This window comes from Anabrus simplex, chromosome X, assembly GCF_040414725.1.
Source record: "Anabrus simplex isolate iqAnaSimp1 chromosome X, ASM4041472v1, whole genome shotgun sequence".
Lineage (NCBI taxonomy): Eukaryota > Metazoa > Arthropoda > Insecta > Orthoptera > Tettigoniidae > Anabrus > Anabrus simplex.
The window spans coordinates 150203285-150227132 of record NC_090279.1 but is presented as its reverse complement, the minus strand read 5'-3'; the positions used below and the strand labels follow the sequence as shown (position 1 = coordinate 150227132).

At 41.1% G+C, this 23848-nt stretch overlaps 1 protein-coding gene across 1 annotated transcript in view; it reads right to left on the bottom strand.

The window, feature by feature from the left end:
* The window catches only part of LOC136886086 (retinol-binding protein pinta), a 44134-nt gene extending 20286 nt beyond the window's left edge, over window positions 1-23848 (bottom strand). The window contains exon 1 of the mRNA XM_068230931.1: window positions 23830-23848. The gene's annotated coding sequence lies outside the window, so the exon portion shown is untranslated. The remainder of the gene's footprint in view (window positions 1-23829) is intronic.

Below are 23848 nucleotides of genomic sequence, written 5' to 3'. Positions count from 1 at the left end.
AGGGTGCTTGCGCAAGATGGCTGCTGCTCTTAGCTTAGAGGCTAACGTGTCGTGCTAGTTCGATTCATTAAATTTGGGGCTTAAATGCAAAATGTTAAATATCTCGAAAACGGTGCATCGTAGAGCAAAACGGACAAAAAAATTTCTACCCAATACCTCGGTTCGTAGTATGGGGAACAAGTAAAACATAGTCTAATGATGAGATCAACGGTTCGGTTCTAACTTAGGCCCTTTGGCATTAGCTCTGTTTCAGCTTGTAATGAAGCAAGTCTTCGTAACATGATCAGGTCTAGCTATGGTAGAGAGTATAACGTACCGTGCAGGTTCGATTCATTACATTTGGGGCTTAAATGCAAAATGTTAAATATCTCGAAAGCGGACAAAATTTTTCCACCTGATACCTAGGTTTGCAGTATCAGAAACAAGAAAAACATAGTCTAATGATGAAATCGACGGTTCGATTCCTACTTAGGCCCTTTGGCATTGGCAGCTATCTATTTCTACAAGATGGCGGCTATACACAGCTTCTTATGAGACAGCTTAAGAGCGCTTGCACAAGATGGCTGCTGCTCTTATGAGACGCCCTAGGGGTGCTTGCGGGAGGTAGCAGCGACAAGACGATGACTATACACAGCTGCTTATGATACGGCCTAGAGGTGCTTACACAAGATGGTGGCTGCTCTGATGAAGAAAGCTAGCTTTGCATCGTGCAGGTATTTTTACAGCACTAAACCTCATAGGTTTGAAATGTGGTGGCGGGTAATTTGAAAAATTCGACGTGCTTTTTTCATAAGCTGTTAAGGCCTCATCTTCTGTCAAGGCATAGCTCTATCGAACAAGTTTAAACCTGCATCGGAATAGCTAGAGTAAGCGCGTGCTGCAGTGATGACGTCATTAAGCATGTTTAGACTTGCAAATCACAGAAGAAACGTAACAAGGCTGGAATCGAAAACTGCACTCTATGCCGTTAACTTTATCATGTGATCGGAACATTGATTGAAGTGTTTAGAACACTGTACTCGATACAACATGTGTTTAGAACATGCCAGGGGATATCTTTGTTCTAAGAAGATTAGTTTACCGCACATTCCTTGGCTAAAGGGCTAATGGGCTAAAGGGCTAATGGGCAAAATGGCTAAAGGGCTAAAGGGCTAAAGGGCTAAAGGGCTAATGGGCTAAAGGGCTAAAGGAGCAACAACCTCATCGATCGCTATCAGCAAGAACGCTTGTACTTTGTTAAGTGTAGAAAATTAATCTTTATTTGTAAATGGTTTCATGTTCAGAACAAGGAATGGAAGCTAGGGGTTACGTCTTACCTAATAAAATCCCCGAGGTGCGATGAGTTACGTTTTTCGAACTAGTGTTTGGAACACTGAACTTTTCAAGATGATAGCAGAGAGTTTAGCAATGTTCTGTTGTTGGATTATAAATTCCGCGCTACAACATGCATAAGGTGGCAGCCCTTGAGGTTTACTGCTGTAAAGATGACAAGAGTGAGGTTAACAATGTTCCGTTGTTGGATTTTAAATTCCGCGCTATAACATGCATAAGGTGGCAGCCTTGAGGTTTACCGCCGTAAAGATGGCAGCAGTGAGGTTAGCGACGCTCTATTGTCCTTCAAAGTGAGGTTAGGGTTCGTCAAGAAGACAGCTGTCAAAAAAGCACGTGGCTATGTTTACCAAACAAGAGCACGTGGTCGTGACGTCACGGTCACGTAGTATGCTGCCTTAGCATGCATAGTTCAATGTCTACAAATACGTAGTAAACATTCTGCTATGTTCACAAGATTTTTTACACATAACTATTCTTTATGCTTTAAGTTCATGCACATAGGCTATGCTAAGATAGCAGCACAAACACATGCGAACTTTGTACATTCTAATGGAATAAGTTTAGTACTGCGTGCATCATGGATACATGATGTGTACACGCATGTAAACATGGCTATACTTAATGCTGCTGCTTTGTTTACAAGATTTTTATACATTGCTATTCTTTATGCTTCAAGTTCGTGTACACACAAGCGATAGTCGTACGCTCTGGCAGGAGAGGTTCAGTACGATATTCGATACATACATTATCGATAGGTGATGTGTACACGCTTTAGAACATAGCTCTTCTTTATGCTTTAAGTTCATGCACATGGGTTAGGATACACAAAAGCGATTGCTACATGCTCTAGCGGAAGAAGTCTAGTACGATAGTCGATACATGTAAAATCGATAGGTTATGCTAAGATAGCAGCACACTTAGATGATTTTAGCACAATCTAGTGGAGAAAGTTTAGTATGATAGTCGTTTCATGCAAAATCATTAGGTAATGTGTACACGCTTTTAAACAAGGCTATTCTTTGTACTTTAATTTCATGCGTACAGGTTATGCTAAGATAGCAGCACAATCTAACGCAAGAAGTTTAGTACGATATTTGATGCATACAAAATCGATAGGTGACGTGTACACGCTTTAAAACATGGTTATTCTTCGTACCTTAAGTTCATGCGTATACGTTAGGCTAAGATAGCAGCACAGTCTAGCGTAATAAGTTTAGTACGAGAGTCGATGAATGCAAAATCGATAGGCGATGTGTACACGCTTTGAAACATAGCTATTCTTTGTACTTTAAGTTCATGCGTCTTAGTTATGCTAAGATAGCAGCACTATCTACCTGAACAAGTTTTGTACGAGAGTCGATACATGCAAAATCCATAGTTGATGCGTACACGCTTTGAAACATGACTATTCATTGTACTTTAAGTTCATGGGTATAGGTTATGCTAAGATAGCAGCACAATCTAGCGGAAGAAATTTAGTACGATATTTGATGCATGCAAAATCAATAAGTAATGTGTACACGCTTTGAAACATGGCTATTCTTTGTACTTTAAGTTCATGTGTATAAGTTATGCTAAGATAGCAGCACAATCTAGCGGAAGAAGTTTAGTACGAGAGTCGATGCTTGCAAAATCGATAGGTAATGTGTACACGCTGTGAGACATAGCTATTCTTTGTACTTTAAGTTCATGCGTCTTAGTTATGCTGAGATAGCAGCACAATCTACCGGCAGAAGTTTAGTACGAGAGTCGATACATGCAAATCGATAGTTGATGTGTACACGCTTTGAAACATGACTATTCATCGTACTTTAAGTTCATGGGTATAGGTTATGCTAAGATAGCAGCACAATCTAGCGGAAGAAGTTCAGTACGAGATTCGATGCAAGCAAAATCAATAAGTAATGTGTACACGCTTTGAAACATGGCTATTCTTTGTACTTTAAGTTCATGTGTATAAGTTATGCTAAGATAGCAGCACAACCTAGCGGAAGAAGTTTAGTACGATATTTGATGCATGCAAAGTCGATAGGTAATGTGTACACGCTTTGAAAGATAGCTATTCATTGTACTTTAAGGTCACGCGTATAGGTTATGCTAAGATAGCAGCACAATCTAGCGGAAGAAGTTTAGTACGAGAGTCGATGCGTGCAAAATCGATAGGTAATGTGTACACGCTTTGAAACATGGCTATTCATTGTACTTTAATTTTATGGGTATAGGTTATGCTAAGATAGCAGCACGATCTAGCGGATGAAGTTTAGTTCGATGGTCGATGCATGTAAAATCGATAGGTGATGTGTACACGCTTTGAAACATGGCAATTCCTACTGCTGCTCTGTCCCCAAGACTTTTAAGCATAGCTAATCCTAATGCTGCTCTTAACGACGTCGAGCTAAGGATTGATTACGTGACCGTGACGTCACGACCACGTGCTCTTGTTTGGTAAACATAGCCACGTGCTTTTTTGACAGCTGTCTTCTTGACGAACCCTAACCTCACTTTGAAGGACAATAGAGCGTCGCTAACCTCACTGCTGCCATCTTTACGGCGGTAAACATCAAGGCTGCCACCTTATGCATGTTATAGCGCGGAATTTAAAATCCAACAACGGAACATTGTTAACCTCACTCTTGTCATCTTTACAGCAGTAAACCTCAAGGGCTGCCACCTTATGCATGTTGTAGCGCGGAATTTATAATCCAACAACAGAACATTGCTTAACTCTCTGCTATCATCTTGAAAAGTTCAGTGTTCCAAACACTAGTTCGAAAAACGTAACTCATCGCACCTCGGGGATTTTATTAGGTAAGACGTAACCCCTAGGTTCCATTCCTTGTTCTGAACATGAAACCATTTACAAATAAAGATTAATTTTCTACACTTAACAAAGTACAAGCGTTCTTGCTGATAGCGATCGATGAGGTTGTTGCTCCTTTAGCCCTTTAGCCCATTAGCCCTTTAGCCCTTTAGCCCTTTAGCCATTTTGCCCATTAGCCCTTTAGCCCATTAGCCCTTTAGCCAAGGAATGTGCGGTAAACTAATCTTCTTAGAACAAAGATATCCCCTGGCATGTTCTAAACACATGTTGTATCGAGTACAGTGTTCTAAACACTTCAATCAATGTTCCGATCACATGATAAAGTTAACGGCATAGAGTGCAGTTTTCGATTCCAGCCTTGTTACGTTTCTTCTGTGATTTGCAAGTCTAAACATGCTTAATGACGTCATCACTGCAGCACGCGCTTACTCTAGCTATTCCGATGCAGGTTTAAACTTGTTCGATAGAGCTATGCCTTGACAGAAGATGAGGCCTTAACAGCTTATGAAAAAAGCACGTCGAATTTTTCAAATTACCCGCCACCACATTTCAAACGTATGAGGTTTAGTGCTGTAAAAATACCTGCACGACGCAAAGCTAGCTTTCTTCATCAGAGCAGCCACCATCTTGTGTAAGCACCTCTAGGCCGTATCATAAGCAGCTGTGTATAGTCATCGTCTTGTCGCTGCTACCTCCCGCAAGCACCCCTAGGGCGTCTCATAAGAGCAGCAGCCATCTTGTGCAAGCGCTCTTAAGCTGTCTCATAAGAAGCTATGTATAGCCGCCATCTTGTAGAACTAGATAGCTGCCAATGCCAAAGGGCCTAAGTAGGAATCGAACCGTCGATCTCATCATTAGACTATGTTTTTCTTGTTCCTGATACTGCAAACCTAGGTATCAGGTGGAAAAATTTTGTCCGCTTTCGAGATATTTAACATTTTGCATTTAAGCCCCAAATGTAATGAATCGAACCTGCACGGTACGTTATACTCTCTACCATAGCTAGACCTGATCATGTTACGAAGACTTGCTTCATTACAAGCTGAAACAGAGCTAATGCCAAAGGGCCTAAGTTAGAACCGAACCGTTGATCTCATCATTAGACTATGTTTTAATTGTTCCCCATACTGCGAACCGAGGTATTGGGTAGAAACTTTTTGTCCGTTTTGCTCTACGATGCACCGTTTTCGAGATATTTAACATTTTGCATTTAAGCCCCAAATTTAATGAATCGAACTAGCACGACACGTTAGCCTCTAAGCTAAGAGCAGTAGCCATCTTGTGCAAGCACCCTTAAGGCGTCTCATAAGGAGACGTGTATAGCCGCCATCTTGTGTCCGCCATCTTGCGCAAGCATCCTTAGGGCGTCTCTAGCCATCTTGTGCAAGGACCCATAAGCCGCCTCATAAGAGCAACCGCCATCTTGCGCAAGCATCACTAGGGCATCTCATAAGGAGCCATGTATAACCGCCATCTTGCGCAAACATCCCAAGGGAGTCTCATAAGAACCTGTGTATAGCAGCCATCTTGCGTAAGCACCCTTTATGAGTCATGTATAGACGCCATCTTATGCAGTTAGCGTCGAGAGAGGACTGCTGTAGAATTTTTCTTTTTAAATTATCCACCACCACATTTCAAAGGTATCTAGCTAAAGATGGCAGCACTGCATATGACAGGTGACGAATTTACATCTACTACGATAAAGAGGGCAGCACGGTGCTCTCTGGATTAAAGATGGCGGATGACAGCTGTCAAAAAAGCATGTGGCTATGTTTACTAAACAAGAGCACGTGGAATTTGCCGCCACCACATAGAGGGCAGCACTATGCTCTGTTGATTAAAGATGGCGGATGGTAGCTGTCAAAAAAGCACGTGAGTTTGTTTCCAAACAAGAGCACGTGGAATTTTTCAATTTGCCGCCACCAGATTTCAAAGGTATCTAGCTAAAGATGGCAGCACGGTGCTCTCTTGATTAAAGATGGTGGATGATAGCTAGCAGAACTTTGCAAATTGCCCGGTACTACGTGCTTAACGTAGTAGCCATAAAGAGGGCAGCACGGTGTTCTGTGGATTAAAGATGGCGGATGACAGGTGATGAAATTACCCGCATGATAGCAGCACGGTGCTCTGTTGATTAAAGATGGCGGATGACAGCTGTCAAAAAAGCACATGGCTTTCTTTCCAAACAAGAGCCCGTGGAATTTTGCCGCCACCACATTTCAAACTAAAGAGGGCAGCACTGTGCTCTATAGATTAAAGATGGCAGATGACAGCTGTCAAAAAAGCACGTGAGTTTGTTTCCAAACAAGAGCACGTGGAATTTTTCAATTTGCCGCCAGCACATAGAGGGCAGCACGGTGCTCTCTTGATTAAAGATGGCTGCTGTCATGTGGAATTGCCTGCCACCACATTTCAAAGGTAAGTAGCTAAAGAGGGCATCACGGTGCTCAAAGATGGCTGCTGTCAAAAAAGCATTTTTCAAGTTATCCGCCACCACATTTCAAAGGTAAGTAGCTAAAGAGGGCAGCACTGTGCTCTATGGATTAAAGATGGCGGACGACAGCTGCACGTGGATTTGTTCATCTCACGCTAGTGAGGTTAAGTTGGTAGCACTAAGGTTTACGCCCGCCAAGATGGCAGCACTGCCGATGACAGGTGACGAATTTTACATCTAAAGAGGGCAGCACAGCGCTCTGTAGTTTAAAGATGGCGGATGACAGCTGTCAAAAAAGCACGTGGCTTTGTTTACCACGCGCTAGTTAGGTAAAGTTGGTACTACTGAGGTTTAGGCCTGTCAAGATGGCAGTACTGAGGTTAGCGATGCGTTGTTGTCTGTCAAAAAGCACGTGGCTGTCAAAAAACATGTGGATTTGTTTACCTCACGCTAGTTAGGTTAAGTTGGCACTACTGAGGTTTAGGCCCGTCAAGATGGCAGTACTGAGGTTAGCGATGCGTTGTTGTCTGTCAAAAAGCACGTGGCTGTCAAAAAGCACGTGGCTTTGTTTATCTCGCGCTAGTTAGGTTACGTTGGTAACACTAAGGTTTAAGCCCGTCAAGATGGCAGTACTGAGGTTAGCGATGCGTTGTTGTCTGTCAAAAAGCACGTGGCTGTCAAAAAGCACGTGGATTTGTTTATCTTGCGCTAGTTAGGTTAAGTTGGCACTACTGAGGTTTAGGCCCGTCAAGATGGCAGTACTGAGGTTAGCGATGCGTTGTTGTCTGTCAAAAAGCACGTGGCTGTCAAAAAACACGTGCCTTTGTTTACCTCATGCTAGTTAGGTTAAGTTGGCACTACTGCGGTTTAGGCCCGTCAAGATGGCAGCAGTGAGGTTAGCGATGCGTTGTTGTCGATGACAGCTGTCAAAAAGCACGTGGCTTTGTTTACAAATTCAAATCTCCCGCCAAAATTCAAATCTCCCGCCAAAACTCAAATTTCCCGCCAAAATTCAAATTTCCCGCGCCGCGGGCGGCGGAGGAGGCCGCAGAATCCCTGTATTATACTACTAACAAACAATACCATTGAAGGGTGGAATTACAATTACAATTACAAAATCAATAGTAACATTGGAAAGCCTCAACCAAGAATAAAATATCTCATCGCCTAGCTAAACCTGGCAGCAGAGAATTCAGATCATTCAATTATGCGGATGGACTTAAATTTGGAAGGAACTAAAAGAAAAAGAAAGTAATGTAAACTCGACGAAAGAATTGCTCGAAGCACGAGGAAGTACAATGAGGATGGCAACCTGGGAAAGTTTTTGGACGTAATGTCATTTATCCTCAGAATGGAGTAAGCGTAAGTGTGCCCCACTGTCGGCAGCCCTGAAGATGGTTTTCCGTGGTTTCCCATTTTCACACCAGGTAAATGCTGGTAAAGCGAATGCAGCGAGCTTGCAGTTGCGATCTACAGTATTCTATAAGAAGGAAGTGAGCTCCCAGATGAAACTATCTTTACATCGGTCTGTTTTCAGACCAACTTTGTTTTACGGGATATCTTATTCATAAGTTAGAAGTAATAGACATGAAAGTAGCAAGAATGATTGCTGGTACAAACAGATGGGAACAATGGCAGGAGGGTACTCGGAATGAGAAGATAAAGGCTAATTTAGGAATGATCTCGATGGATGAAGCTGTGTGTATAAATCGGCTTCGGTGGTGGGGTCATGTGAGGCATATTGAGGTTAGGTTACCTAGGAAAATAATGGACTCTGTTATGGAGGGTAAGAGAAGTAGAGGTAGACCAAGACGACGATGGTTAGACTCGGTTTCTAACGACTTAAAGATACGAGGTATAGAACTAAATGAGGCCACAACACTAGTTGCAAATCGAGGATTGTGGCGACGTTTAGTAAATTCACAGAGGCTTGCAGACTGAACGCTGAAAGGCATAGCAGTCTATAATGATAATGTATGTATGTATGTTTGTAAATGCTGGGGCTGTACCTTAAAGCCACGGACGCTTCCTTCCCATTCCTAGGCCTTCCTATCCAATCGTCGCCATAAGACCTATCTCTGTCGGTGCGACGTAAAGCCACTAGCAACAAAAAAGGGTAAGTGACGTTCCTTCAAAAAACGTATGTTGTAAATATGAGTGTATTATTAACGGTATGTATGTATGTATGTAAAATTAATACGTAAATAATTAGTAGCAAAAACGACAAACTTCTTAAAAAGTGCAAACCGTTATTCTGACAAAGCAAAATAACAGCTAATTATGGGACTAGGTCTTCATTATTTTGAAGGCCGAGTACGGTTAACCGTGCGGGTTCATGGCGTCCGTGGGTCTTACGACCACTTGCCGTTAACTTCATGTGCTGAGCTACACGGCAGGCCTACCTCGAAAATAAGCAAGGTGCTCTAAATAAAGGGCAGGCAGTCCCGGTTAGCGCTAACAACGAATCTTTATGCACTTGCACAAGTAAGAAAAGTACAATATAGCTAGTTTATTTCACGAAGGCGTGTCTGTAGGAAATAGGCACATCGAGGCTATCGACAATCGAGACTGTCCACAATAAAGACGCAAATGAAAGGGAACGAGTTGGCACTCTTCCCAAATATTTTGTGTCCGCAATTGCGACTGTTCGACGACACCAGTTATGACCTTGTTTACAGACTACCCCAGGTACTGAAGGTCATCTCTCAAGTAAACCGGTCTTTTGCTCCGTAGAACACTGTGACACAGAGTGCAGCTTTCGTCTCTCCTCCAAATATAGCCAAAATAACTGATTGAGGTATGGCAATGTTTCGGTTTATTGAAGACAAGCAGATTAGAGCAGATGTAGGATGCAATAGTTACGTAGAAATGAAAAGGTTAGCACAGGATAGGGTGGCATATAGAGCTCCATCAAACCAGTCTATGGACTGATGACTCAAACAACAACATCTACCCTCATATAAATAATTCAACTCCTTCCTCACTTTTTTCACCCCTCACCCCTTAAGTGGATTTTCTAAAAATGAATATTTGTGTTCTTTTATTTATTTATTTATTTTCGCTAGTTGCTTTATGTCGCACCGACACAGATAGGTCTTATGGCGACGATGGGACAGGAAATGGCTAGGAGTGGGAAGGAAGCGGCCGTGGCCTTAATTAAGGTACAGCCTCAGCATTTGCCTGGTGTGAAAATGAGAAACCACGGAAGACCATTTTCAGGGCTGCCGATAGTGGGGTTCGAACCCACTATCTCCCGAATACTGGATACTGGCCGCACTTAAGCGACTGCAGCTATCGAGCTCGGTCTTTTATTTATAAAGGGGATTCCAAATATTAATTTTCATGTCTGTAACATGTTAGGTTTTGTGATTTATTGTAGATAATTTCGCTGCTGTAGAATCCAGGAGCTGACGTTGCCATGGTTACGGCAGCTCATTACTTTATCCGATTCCTAGAGCAGGGGTAGTGTGGTGCCAATATCTCCGTAACGGTTGGTTTTAGGGCCTTAAAACATGGTTTTCGGGCCCGTAGGGCTTACCGAGTTTTGTTCTTTGCGTTCTTTGGAGCTTTGTCTCGTCCTTATACGACAAATTTGATATTTTGCATATATTAGCCAATCATTTTATATCCCCCCCACCGTGCCCCCCACCACGAATATTTTTGAAAATAAAATACATCCTATGTTACTCACTGGCAATGTAGCTTTCTATAGGTGAAGTAATTTTTAAAATCGGTCCAGTAGTTTTTGAGCCTATTCTTTACAAACAAACAAATTTTTTCCTCTTTATAATATTAGTATAGATAAAACGGATACATGCGTTGTAATTTGGTACTGAGTGTGCTGTTTGAATTGTTGTATATAACGTCTCCGTAGTCGAAAATGGGTGGAATTAAACTTTGTATAAATAATTTCTTTGTGTTAAATGGGACACGATCTCTTAGCCTGTTAAATGAGTGTAGTGTGTAGAAAGTTCCCTGGCAGATTTTTGTTGCGTGTTCAGACCGGGTTAGTGTTTTGTCAATGATTAGGCCAAGATTCTTTCAAACCGATTTCTGTTCCTTGGTTTTTCTTCTCCAATTTACTGTGGTTATTCTTAGATACACATTGTTGACGTCCTGTAAGATATGAATGCAGCCAATATAAAGGTGTAGGGGAAAAATTAATAGCTTTGAATTTTGCCAATAATATGTCTCTGTCTACGCAGACTTAACTTAAGTCTAATAGTGTGAGAACGGTCAATCGTCCTTTGTCCATTATTAATTGAATGATATTGGTAACTTTCAGTAATGCTTTGGTAGTGCTGTGGTTAAGTCGGAGTCCTTATCGGTATCTGTCCACTAGGTTGCGTACCGAGCTCGATAGCTGCAGTGGCTTAAGTGCGGCCAGTATCCAGTAATCGGGAGATAGTGGGTTCGAGCCCCACTGTCGGCAGCGCTGAAGATGGTTTTCCGTGGTTTCCCATTTTCACACCAGGCAAAGGCAAATGCCGGGGCTGTACATTAATTAAGGCCGCGGCCGCTTCCTTCCAATTCCTAGGCCTTTCCTATCCCATCGTCGCCGTAAGACATATCTGTGTCGGTGCGACGTAAAGCAAATAGTAGCAGGTTACGTTTTTGAAGATAAATAGAGAATTGTTTGTGTACGATTTTTTCGAGTATTTTACCTAGGCGGGGTAATACACAAATTGGTCGAAAGTCTTCTGGGTTGCTTGGGTTCTCTTGTTTTTCTAAAGGTTGTATTATGGCACACTTTCATTCAGAAGGAAAAATCCTAATCATGAGAGAAGTGTTTATAATGTGTGTGATTATAGCGAGAAAAATTTCCGTAAGTTTTTTTAACTGCGGCAAGTTTATTCCGTCACAACCAATTGCGTCTGATTTTATTTCAGATATTACGATCCTGACGTCATGTGGTGTAACATGGAAAAACTGTTCAACCCTTTGTACCTCTTGTAAGTAATTTTTCTTTTTAATAATAATAATAATAATAATCAAAATGCTATTTGCTTTACGTCCCACTAACTACTTTTACAGTCTTCGGAGACGCTGAGGTGCCGGAATTTAGTCCCGCAGGAGTTCTTTTACGTTCCAGCAAATCTACCGACACGAGGCTGTCGTATTTGAGCACCTTCAAATACCACCGGACTGAGCCAGGATCGAACCTGCCAAGTTGGGGTTAGAAGGCCAGCGCCTTAACCGTCGGAGCCACTCAGCCCGGCATTTTTTCTTTTTAAGCAGAAATTGTATTTTAGGAATTTGTATGATGAAAGTTTTAAGTGCAAAGGATTGTAATTTATATCGTGGCCGAAAAATCCAAAATGTGAAATATCCAATATATCCTCATTTTTAATGCTCTAAAATAAAAATTTCTTAGAACCCTCTCTTAGCACTCTCTTACACAATTATACGAACATGTACTTAAAATTTGCCTGGTGCCATTTCTTGATGGATACAGTTCTTTTGCATCCATCTCTTGGCACAGGCCAGAGTAAAGTGTAGCTTCCACCGAAGTCCCAGTCTCATCCGTGGCTGTGACAATATGGAAGCTGCTGGGGTATGGGTGGTGCTGAGTAATGGCATTCAGAGCACGACTACTGCATCTGAGTGTTGTGAAAGGTGTTGCTCATAGGGTCAGTCGTGCTGCAATAGCACTTTCTGACCCAGTGAGGAAAGCAATGGCAAACTACCTCACTCCTCGTCTTGCCTAGTACGCCTCATTTTGGTGCTGCCATTGGTTTTTGCGGTTTCCTCATAACCGCATAACCTTTGGTGGTGCTATTTGAGGATCCAACCAGCCTCTGGGCTGATGACCTAACAGACAGATCCTTAAAATTTGATTCCTCTATATATATACTGGTCTCTGCTAGGCGTTTATAAGACCAGTAGTGGCGATTGGGAATGTATAGACAACAAAATGTACCGGGGTCTGGGGGGGGGGGGATATAAATCAAAATTGACAATGAGCTATAAAATGGTAATTTTCGATGCTCTCTGAGCGAATTTCTACAGAGACTTAAAGGCGTTGACAGTCCACCAACTGAAGTGCAGTAAGAATAGATTTTTGAGAGAGAGACCGAGCTCGATAGCTGCAGTCGCTAAAGTGCGGCCAGTATCCAGTATTCGGGAGATAGTAGGTTCGAACCCCACTGTCGACAGCCCTGAAAATGGTTTTCCGTGGTTTCCCCATTTTCACACCAGGCAAATGCTGGGGCTGTACCTTAATTAAGGCCACGGCCGCTTCGTTCCCACTCCTAGCCCTTCCCTGCCCCATCGTCGCCATAAGACCTATCTGTGTCGGTGCGACGTAAAGCAACTAGCAAAAAAAATTAAAAAAAAAAAATAAAAAATAAAAAGATTTTCGAGATTTTGATTCAATACGAAACAAAAGACCTTTCACCAATATTACACTTGCATTACTTTTAAATAGAAGTATGGTGTGATTATTCTATTAAAAATCATTTAGTATTTGGCTACACTGTAAGAAACTAACAGACACTAGACAGCCAGGTACAATGAGAGGGACTACCAGGATGACGAATGCGCGCGGCAAGCGGGTGACCTTGGCAAAAATACAGGGTCTTTCAATCAAATTTTGGTCGTCTGGTCGGCCGGCGCAGCGCAGCGGATAGGTGGGTGAGCTGAAGGTCAGACGAGCTCATGGCAACTTGCTGATCTTGGGGCCGATAGAGCGCCCGTATGAATCGCATGTAAATATCAAGCACACATAATAGAGCATAATCAAAGTAAAATAATTTCTCACCTTGTCGCAGAAGATGTTCAAAATGTCCTCCACCTGCATTACACATTCCTGGCTCCACCTAAAGAAATGTTCATTCATACGCATTAGTTCATCTACCGAGATGGCCTCAATTTCTCTCGTGATATTTCGCTTCAGTTCATCTAGAGTGTGAGGATTTGTTGCATAAACCTTATTTCTCAACTTTTCCCCCTAAAAAAATCGCAGACCGTAAGATTTGGAGATCTTGCGAACTACAGTGGTTTACTAATTACCCTGTTGTAAAAAATTTCCTCAATTAAACTTAATAACTCGTTAGCCGTGTGCGCGGTTGCCGAGTCTTTCTGGAAATGGTTTTCCGTGGTTTCCCATTTTCACACCAGGCAAATGTTGGGGCTGTACCTTAATTAAGGCCATGGCCGCTTCCTTCCAACTCTTAGGCCTTTCCTATCCCATCGTCGCCATAAGACCTACCTGTGTCCGTGCGACGTAAAGCCCCTAGCAAAAAAAAAAAAAATCTGGAAATATCCAGATTGGCATTCATTGTATGTCAATTGTTAAAACATGGCAGGAGAACGTCATTCCTATAACTCTGCCCAGTGATTGTGGTTTTAAAAACTATAGGCCCTATTATTCTGTCTGCAGTTACTTAATTAACTTAAATTTAATTAATTTTTTTGACAATTTGCTTTACGTCGCACCGACACAATTAGGTCTTATGGCGAGGATAGGACAGGTAAGGGCTAGGAGTGGGAAGGAAGCAGTAGTAGACTTAATTGAAGTACAACCCCAGAATTTGCCTGGTGTGAAAATGGAAAAACCACGGAAAACCATCTTCAGGGCTGCCGGCAGTGGGATTCGAACCCACTATCTTCCGAATACTGGATACTGGCCACACTTAAGCGACTGCAGCTATCGAGCTCGGTCTTAAGGAAGTTAAAGGAAAGGATTAGCTGGAAAGACAACACGGTTTGTACAAAATGTTGTTTTTATAAATAATTCCTGGTATCAGGCGGCTAAAATGGAATGAAAATTTAATTTCTTTTCCACCAAGGGGGGGGGGGGCACCCCTCACCCTAATCGCCGCCACTATATGAGTCAGTCAGTCAGTCAAGACAATGCCTTTTATATTACATATAGATTTTTAATAAGTAACTGTAACATACTAAGTAAGAGTATATTTTGTTTTTTTTAAAAAGGTACACTTCTAAAAAAGTACCTAATATATTTTCTTAAATGGATCGGTACAAAAAGCAGATTTCAAAATTTGTGCATTTTAAATATTCTATATCTCATCTCCTGCTATATGTACAGCAATGAAACTTTCTAAATGAAGCATACTACATGTTTGCTATGCAAGCACATACCTCAGAATTTATTTCGACATTATCAAACTCACTAGTAAAGTATTCAAACTGGTGGCACTTTGCGTGTCGGTGCTTCCCGTTTCCTTCACAGCTGGGCCATTTATGAATATATTAGTGTCTGCTTTTTTTCACATCTACTATTTAAAGTTATAACTACAAAACTGACCACTTTATGAATTACATTTGCAAAATAAGTATTTCTAATTTTGTGTTATTGCATATTTTGATCAAGTTTTAAAAAAAATTATCAACTCTAGACGCACGATTTTGGTCAGTTTCGTAGACTTCATCACTAAGGATATGAGATAAAAGAATCATAGTAATACACCCTATAATTTAGGAGTTTCAAGGGAAAGTTTTTGAAAAGTACAACTTTGACATAATGACACAAGCGTGCCGCGGAGATCTTCAAATAGCCTACGAATGTCTGGCTTTTAAAATAATAAATCCTAAACTAGTGGAGATATTTAAATAATTATTTCACCAAAAAGAACTAGAAGAGTGGGGTTATAAATAAAAAGTGTTGTTACGTGCCAGCCCAGTGGTAGACCCTCTCGGTACTTCCGGGAAGGGGCTAATTACTCACACGACCTGGGATCCCCCAGCCGGTTTGTGATGTGGGGCCAGCCTTTCTATGTATTATTCTCGTACCTGTGAGTTTCTTGGAGATTCAACAGGAATGCTCTGCCTCTAGTCACCTCGCAAACGTTCTGGCTCAAGTCACCTGAGCTATAAAAAGGGCAGCTAGCCGCGGACGGTCAATCAAAGTTGGGCTCCGTGGTGGAGTCAGTGTTGGGCTCTGTGGCGGAGTCAGTGTGAGACTCAGTGTGTTGGAGTTCGATGGCTGGGCTGAGGGCGACAGGGGTGTTGGCTGTCCCACCGAGGCCTGAAAGAGGAGCTGTCGCTGTGGTGCCGGTAAGACCAGTGGATGGCCTGTAGACGGCGGAACAGAAGACTGTACTGTGCGTTCGTGTATTTCTGTGGACTGAGGCTGAGCGTGCGTCAGCGAGGGAAGCCGCTATCCCGAGTGTGAAGGTAAATGGACCTGTGTTAATGTTCGCTGTTGTGAGTATCGTCCCGCTGTTGGATACCGTTGAACTGTTTAGTTTGTGAGTTACTGGACTACCTGTGGAGTCGAATCAACGAATAGTCATCGTGTGTCGAGTGGCCCGTACTCCTGTGTTCAGATCCATCTGTCTAAACACAGCTGCTTTATGAGGTGGGGGGACTTGGGGAAAGTGGAAGTAAGGATTAAGCGTCCGCAGGTATAGCAACGGGCTGGACCGCCTACTGTGCCATAAGGAAAAGAGAGAGACTTGTAAATAGACAGCAATTAGTGAGTGTGACGGCTCATGGTTAAACAGAATTGTGCGGGTAAATGTGTGTGTACATTTATTGCGGCATCCTGAAATAAATTGAAGTAATGAAACAGAGTTTTATACGTGACAGTATTTTGAAAAATGAAATATTTGAAGGTATTATGCTGTAGCTGACCGATCACCTTTAATGCTGTATTGGTATCTTTTACTAACTAGGATGATGTTTACACACAAGTCAGTGACGGCTGGTAACTACAAATTCTAAATTATCTCGCAAACAGCTCGTTTGTGGATCCATGTTTACTAAGACTTTTTTGCTTCTAGTATCGTGTACTTATAGCTGTTTCAATTTGCGCTAGTAATTATGATACAACTAGTATATTTCTGAATGTGATGATGCTCTTATAAGAATGAAGTACGCCATTCTATTTTAATTAAGTTGTTTTCTTGCAGGTAGTTTTTTTTAAATTTATTACTCAAAATTAGTTTTGACAGACTGAAGGAGTTAACAATTATAGAAGTTAACTGAGTCAAAACTAAAAGTCAATTGCTTCAGATATTACCAAAAAAGAAATCAATGCATAGGTATCGATATTTACTGACGTTGTTAACATCACAACATCCTTAGCTGGCCAAACTTCTGATGGTGAATTTGTTTTCGACCAACGGCACTCGGACCGTCTAACCACGGTGTAGACTTGTCGCGTTAACGATCATGGCTAACAGGTCGCCTACATTCCATCATCAGCGGGAATAATGCCAGTTGAACACCATCAAGTCTTTCCATCAATTCAATACTTCACAAGAAAAGATGTCAAACATTGTTCAGCATTGCTGAAAGTTTTACAAGTACAAGATAAAAAGATTTGGCAAGGTTTGATAGCATTTTGATTTAACGTGGAGGAAAGGCAAACAACAATTGTGGTACTTGGACCAGCAGTGGGATACTGTCTTCAAAATAAGGGAAACGCGCAATGTACCACAATTTACATGGGCAAAATAATAATAATAATAATAATAGAAAGGAAATAAAAACTATAATTAAGGGACTGAAACGCAACAAAGCACCCGGGGAAGAATTCATCACGTCAGAATTATTTAAATATGCTGGTGAAAACAGGGTGAAACAGTTGAAAAGGCCCTTTAGGCATATTTGGGAAACAGCACAGCTTCCTAAAGAGTGGAAGAATGCGCTTATTCGCCCTCTACACAAGGAAGGCGACAAAAATAACCATAATAATTACAGAGGAATCTCATTTCTCTCTGTCGCATATAAGATATTTTTAAAAGCACTGCAGCATAGAGTGGAGCCCAGCTGGACAAGAAGTTAAGTGAATACCAAGCAGGATTTTGAAAAGGACGCTTGTGTGCAGAACCAATTTTCATCTTGAAATCACTGATGAGACGAAAGTGGTTGGGCATGACCTTTGTAGATTTCAAGAAAGCATACGATTCTGTAGAACGTACAACACTTATCAATATTATCCAGGAATTCGGATTAGATGACAAATCCGTACCTCTGATAAAACAGACTATCACGAACACATACTCCCGACTAAAATTGATGCGGGTGCTCTGAGAAAAGTTTGAGATGAAAACATGAAACAGACAGGGGGATGGGCTCTCCCCAATACTTTTCAACTGCGTTCTGGAGAAAGACGTCCGGGAATGGAGGAAGAAATTGGGTAAGAGAGGCTATCAAAATGGAGTAAGAATTGGTTGTAAAACTACCGGTATTACAGTTGATTGCCTGGCCTTTTCTGATGATGTTGTACTCTTTGCGGACGATATTCAAACGGCAGCAAAACAGATTGAAGTACTCCAAGAAGTAACTGCTAAGACTGATCTAAAGATCTCATTCGACGAAGCTAAATGCATGGACTGCGAGAAAACTGATCCTACCCGTAAGATAGTGACACCCTATGGAGATGTCGAGAGAACTACGAAATTCAAGTGCCTTGGTGAACGTCTAACCCCCTATGGTAATGAGAATGAAGCACTGAAGGAAAGAGCTAGGAAGATAGAATTGACTTTTAAACTGGGTCAGGATACTTGCAAATCCAAATCCCCCTCTTTCGAGGCAAAACTGAGACACTACAGCACAGTAGTTCCATCAGCATGTCTCTATGCAGCGGAGACACTTTCTAAGATAGAAGACCCCTTAATTGAGAAAAAAGAACGAAAGCTTCTTAGGAAGATCTTAGGACCAAAGAAAGTCGCTAGAGAATTTTCCTTCCGTCTGAGGTCCAACTAGGAAGTGCATGAGACGATTGAGAAGATAACCACCAAAATGAGGAGAAGGAGATTGATATTTTGTGGACATTTGAAGAGAACGAGCCCAGACAGACTAGCATATAAATTAATTATTCTTCATGAAAAATGGAAACCTCATCCCCGCTGGTTGAACGAAGTGCATAAAGATTTCAACGGAGGAGGTATCACGCCCACAGAAATTCGAAATAGAAATATCTTCAGACAGAAAGCTGCGGAACTGAGGGATAATCCAGAGAAACGACCTGGTAAATCACGGAACATCTCGGTGGAAGAACGGCAAAGGAGGAGCCAAAGGTTAAAGAAATTTGGAGAGAATGTAAAGAGAAGGTTATTACCTTTAGGAGGAAACGTGGCAGGTAGCCGGTTTATGCGTAGCCCAAAGTTGGCTGTATCGAAAAAGAAAGAAAGAACGAAAGAAATATTAATAAGAAAACTGTGGTGTCATTTATAGAGTTCAAGAAAGCCTTTGGTTCGGTGGACAGAGAGACTTTGGTAGGGAATTTGGAGTCAAAACCAAACCGGCAAGTATAATCAAAGAGACCCTAACAGACACAACCTCCAAGGTAAAATTCTTCGGGCATCTCTCACAATCATTTGAAATCAAGAAAGGCGTGATGCAAGGGGATGGACTATCCCCTCTCCTATTCAACTGTGTCCTAGAAATGATAGTGAGAATATGGAACTCAGAACTTGAACATCAAGGGATAATCCCGATCTGTCTAGGGAGAAAATCAGGTGGGATTAAAGTCAACTGCTTGGCTTTTGCTGACGACTTTGCTATACTATCAAAAAGTCCAGAGGTCGCAACCATCCAGATTAACCTCTTGGAAAGAATCGCCAGCCAAACAGGACTGAGGATCTCAGCGGAAAAGACCAAATTTATGACGAACATGAAAGATGTGCCAAAATTCCTGGAAACAGAGATAGGACGGATAGAAAGGATCAAGAAGTTCAAGTACCTTGGTGAGACGATACAGGAGAATGGACTAGAAAAATCTGCAATTGAAGACCGGATCTCAAAAATGGAGAGAGCATACGGCTTGACAAAAAACATCTACAATAAGAAGTGCTTATCCTGGAATTTCAAATTAAAGCATTACAACACCGTGGTCAAAACAGAATGCCTGTATGCCAGTGAATGCCTGTCCATGAACTAAAGCTGGAGAAGCTAGAGGTCCTGGAAAGAAGAATCCTCAGAATAATTATGGGAGCTGTTCAAACGGAAAGCGGATGGAAACTTCGGAGCAACAAAGAAGTTTACCAGAAGGTGGAAAGAATCTCAGAGACCATGAAGAAAAGGAGGCTGGTGTTTCTTGGACATCTATACAGAATGAACGCAAACAGACTTACCAAACAGATATTTGATTACTTCTGGAGAAAAAAGACCACTACAGCATGGATTAAGGAAAGGAAGAAGGATATGGAAAGGTTAAGCATCTTGAAAGTCCAGCTGTTAGTAAGGAATACGTTTAGGAACACAATGAAGAAATTGGAAGGTGTTCAAGCAGCAGGAAGAACTAGGAAGACCGGAAGAACTTGGACAGATGAACAACGGAAGCAGGCCAGCGAGCGCATGAAGGAGAATTGGACACAGAGAAAACTCCGCACGAAGAGAAAGAAATGAAGTTGATCCTTAGTTGTCCTTTCGCTTGTAAATAATAATAATAATAATAATTGTACCGGGCGTTACACCTCCACGCCGCTAATTTAAAAATTGCGGCAGGTGAAACTCCTCTGCTGGAGGAAGTCTGAACCTTATATACGCTATTAATTCGCTACCTTCTCAGAAGATGTCACCACGTGGAAAATTTTGAGTTTTTGAACTGTGTCATTTTTGATGTGTTTTTGTTTCGCCTGAAGTAAGAAGTGTGAACTTTCTCTCCTAGAGGACACTACGGAAGATCAACAATAGTGCACCCTAGCGTGGAGTCAAAGAACTATTTTGTTGGAGAAATTTTTATTTCAAATGTTTGTTTCTTGTTAAATTTCTTTCTGTTATTGTTTAAGTTGGCTGTATACCCCTCTTTTTCCCCTTGTTTTAGATTTATCCAATCCCGAATTTCTTTTAGTAATTTCCGACCAATCCGATGTATTTCCCCCCAACTTGGATATGTTTCTGTAACCTAGCCAATAAAATAATTGTGGGCGGGTGTTTTCATTCCCCTAACGCCTAGAACCTTCCACGAGAGGATATAAACTGCTGATTTTTGGGTCTCTGCGCCACTTCTGTTCCATCTTTCAGTGTGTTAAGTACATAGCAGGGGGCGGGAAGCGCCTCTTTCTTCGGCAGCGGTCAACAACAAGGTAATGGCCGATTTATAACTTCTTTCTTTGCTAGCTCAGCAGTTTAATTTTCGGGGCGGGTTCTAAGCGTTCAACCATGTAACCTTTTCCTAAAATGTAACTACTCTTTTCATATATTCTCTTTTAAAGCTTCATACTGGGATAGAGAGTGCTAACCCTCTCGAGCTCCCACTCATATTGTTGTGAGGTGAACTTAGTTTTCTCAACCTATTCTTCGTTAACGTAAAACAAATTGTTCTCTTCTTAAGTCACCTCTTTAGTATGGGATTAGCCCTTGTATTAACGGCCTAGTGCCAAGTAGGTCTTAAGCAAAGTGTATTGGGAGTGCAAGTTCGCCTCCTCTCAAATTGTATTTTAGAGGTCATGCATTAACCTTCTTGTCATTTAACAGACCTCAGTAGGTTGGGTATTTTACCCCTGTGTATATGTCCTTGGAGGACAGCTTAAAGGTGGAGTTCGGAGTGGCCTATGATAGGCTTGTATTTTAGGGGGAAGTTGCCCTTTCTTGAAAATTGTGTTTCTGCCTCAAGGAGGCTTTTGGGTGTAATTGGAAGCAAATGTTTCTGGCATGTTTGGGGGTTTTCGGCCCCTTTGTTGTATGGTGTTCATTGTAAGGTTGGGCTCATTGCTCAAGAATTATGTTTCTGACTTTTGAAGCCCCAAATGGGGTACCTATGTAAATGTATTTTTCAATCGTGTTTCGGCTACTAAGTACCTGTTCTATTTGTTGTTACCTAATTTTGAAAAGAAAATATAACCTTGTTAAATTTTAAAATTAATTTCACTTTAGTAGCTTGAGACCTATTCACCACCCAGCACCTTCTTTCATGCATAACTACCACAAAAACACGGTAACAATAATAATAATAATAATAATAATAATAATAATAATAATAATAATAATAATAATAATAATAATAATAGTATGGCCTCAGCGACCGTGTGCAGACATATCAATTTGAAAGCATTTGGCTGTCTGCTCGTCAATTTCGCCGTTCCGTTTTACTCTGGGCCTACTAGATGGCAGACCGAGTAAACCGAAACTCTCTTGGGCGTCTATGGCTGAGATTTAATGAACTTTGTCGGGTAAACACCAAATCTGTCACAAGAGATCTTTTACATGCCGACATCGTACGACATGGAGTGTCGAATGGACATTTTCCGCTACCTTGAGGCCGACACTCTACCACTGATCCACAGAGGCAGCTATGGGGAAATTTAATCTTCAACGTAACATTAACTGAATAAAAATAAAAGAATGTAACGGAATTTTATATCGTATTAGATGAACACGTTTTAGGAATTCTATAAAATTAAAATAATAATAATAATAATAATAATAATAATAATAATAATAATAATAATAATAAAAATAATAATAATAATAATAATAATAATAATAATAATAATAATAATAATAATAATAATAATAGCCTCAGAAACCTTAATCATTGGTGAAGGATCTTTAACCAAAGACATTGGAAACAAGAAAGGAAAATTTTACGAAAATATTTTGACCCAGTTTGTATAGATGGAATATGGAGGAAAAAATCATCCCAGGAGATATATTGTCATTTTGAAAAAAATTCTCACACTTTTCGGAAAAGACGATTGAAATTTAATGGATACATAATCAGAATGAAAACTAACAGGCTAACTAAAAGAATTCTCAACCTAGCCCTTTCATTAAAAACCAAGAACAGCTGGCTTCGTGAAATTGAAACAGATCTCCAGAAAATCAACATATCAGAAGACATTCTACAGGTCAGATGTAAATTCAGAACCAAAATCGACAATCACCACTTTGAAGACAAACCTAACACCAGAGCTACTATAACTTAGACAGAAGAACGAAGGAAGAAGCTCAGCGGGAGGATGAAGAGATATTGGGAGGAAGAGGAGGCCAACACATCAGCTAAGCAAGTTCAACCGTGCTCCTGAGTAGGGCATAACGGTGTAAAATAATAATAATGATAATAATAATAATAATAATAATAATAATAATAATAACGTCCGTCTCTGTGGTGTAGTGGTTGGCGTGATGAGCTGTTACCCCCGGAGACCCGGCTTCGATTCCCGACTGTGCAACGAAATTTGTAAAATGGTACGAGGGCTGGGACTCAGCCTCGGGAGGTCAACTAAGTAGAGGGGAGCTCGATTCCCTCCTCAGCCATCCTTGAAGTGGTTTTCCGTGGTTTCCCACTTCTCCCCCTGGCAAATACTGGGATGTTACCTAACTTAAGTCCACGGCCGCTTTCTTCCCTCTTCCTTGTCTATCCCCTCCAATCTTCCCATCCCTCCACAAGGCCTGTGTTCTGCATAGCTTGTGAGGCCCCCTGGGCGAGGAACTGGTCCTCCTTCCCAGATCTATCACCCCGAATCAAAAGCCTGACGCTCCAGGACACTGCCCTTGAGGCGGTAGAGGTGGGATCCCTCACTGACCCCGAGGTAAAAACCAACCCTGGAGGGTAAACAGATTAAGAAAGATAGAAAGAAAATAATAATAATAATAATAATAATAATAATAATAATAATAATAATAATAATAATAATAATATTAATAAAAATAATAATAACAATAATAATAATCATCATAAGCAAAGATCGTCATAAATCGATCATTGCTGATACTGTTTACTTATATGATACCGTAGAGTACTTAAACATAAAAGATGTCCACTTCCTTGATATATTTCTCTTGCAATCTCCTCGTACGCTGCCATTTTATTCATTTTATTATCGGAATCTGCTGAATATAGGCAGCGATGTGCGTCATACTTACTAATTAATACACACATAACATCCCTCCGTCATGAAGACAGCCCTTTTTTATTATTATTATTCCCGTCCCACCAATCCCAGCATGCCTAGTGGCATAGCGCGCACCATTAATACTCGAATTTCATTGGTCAATTCTGTCAATTGTTTGATCGATTAGAACATGTTCTAATTCGCTTTCAAGAATTTTGAAGACTTGTCAAGTATTGAAAGTGATTTGACAAGTAGTCTTATGAAGTATTAACAATTATTGTAAAGTCTTGATTTTGACAAAAATTCGATCATGTACAACATGCTCGACACAAACTATTTACAACATGTTAAAATGGACGTTAGCACGTGTCAATTCAAAATGATGGCTAGACAGAAATGCACTACAAAACAAACAAATAGACCGAATGGAAGAGATTGCACGACCCTAGAGTTTACGTTGAAAAAATTCAAAAGATTGTATTATGACATACCTCTGAAGGGACCGGCTGT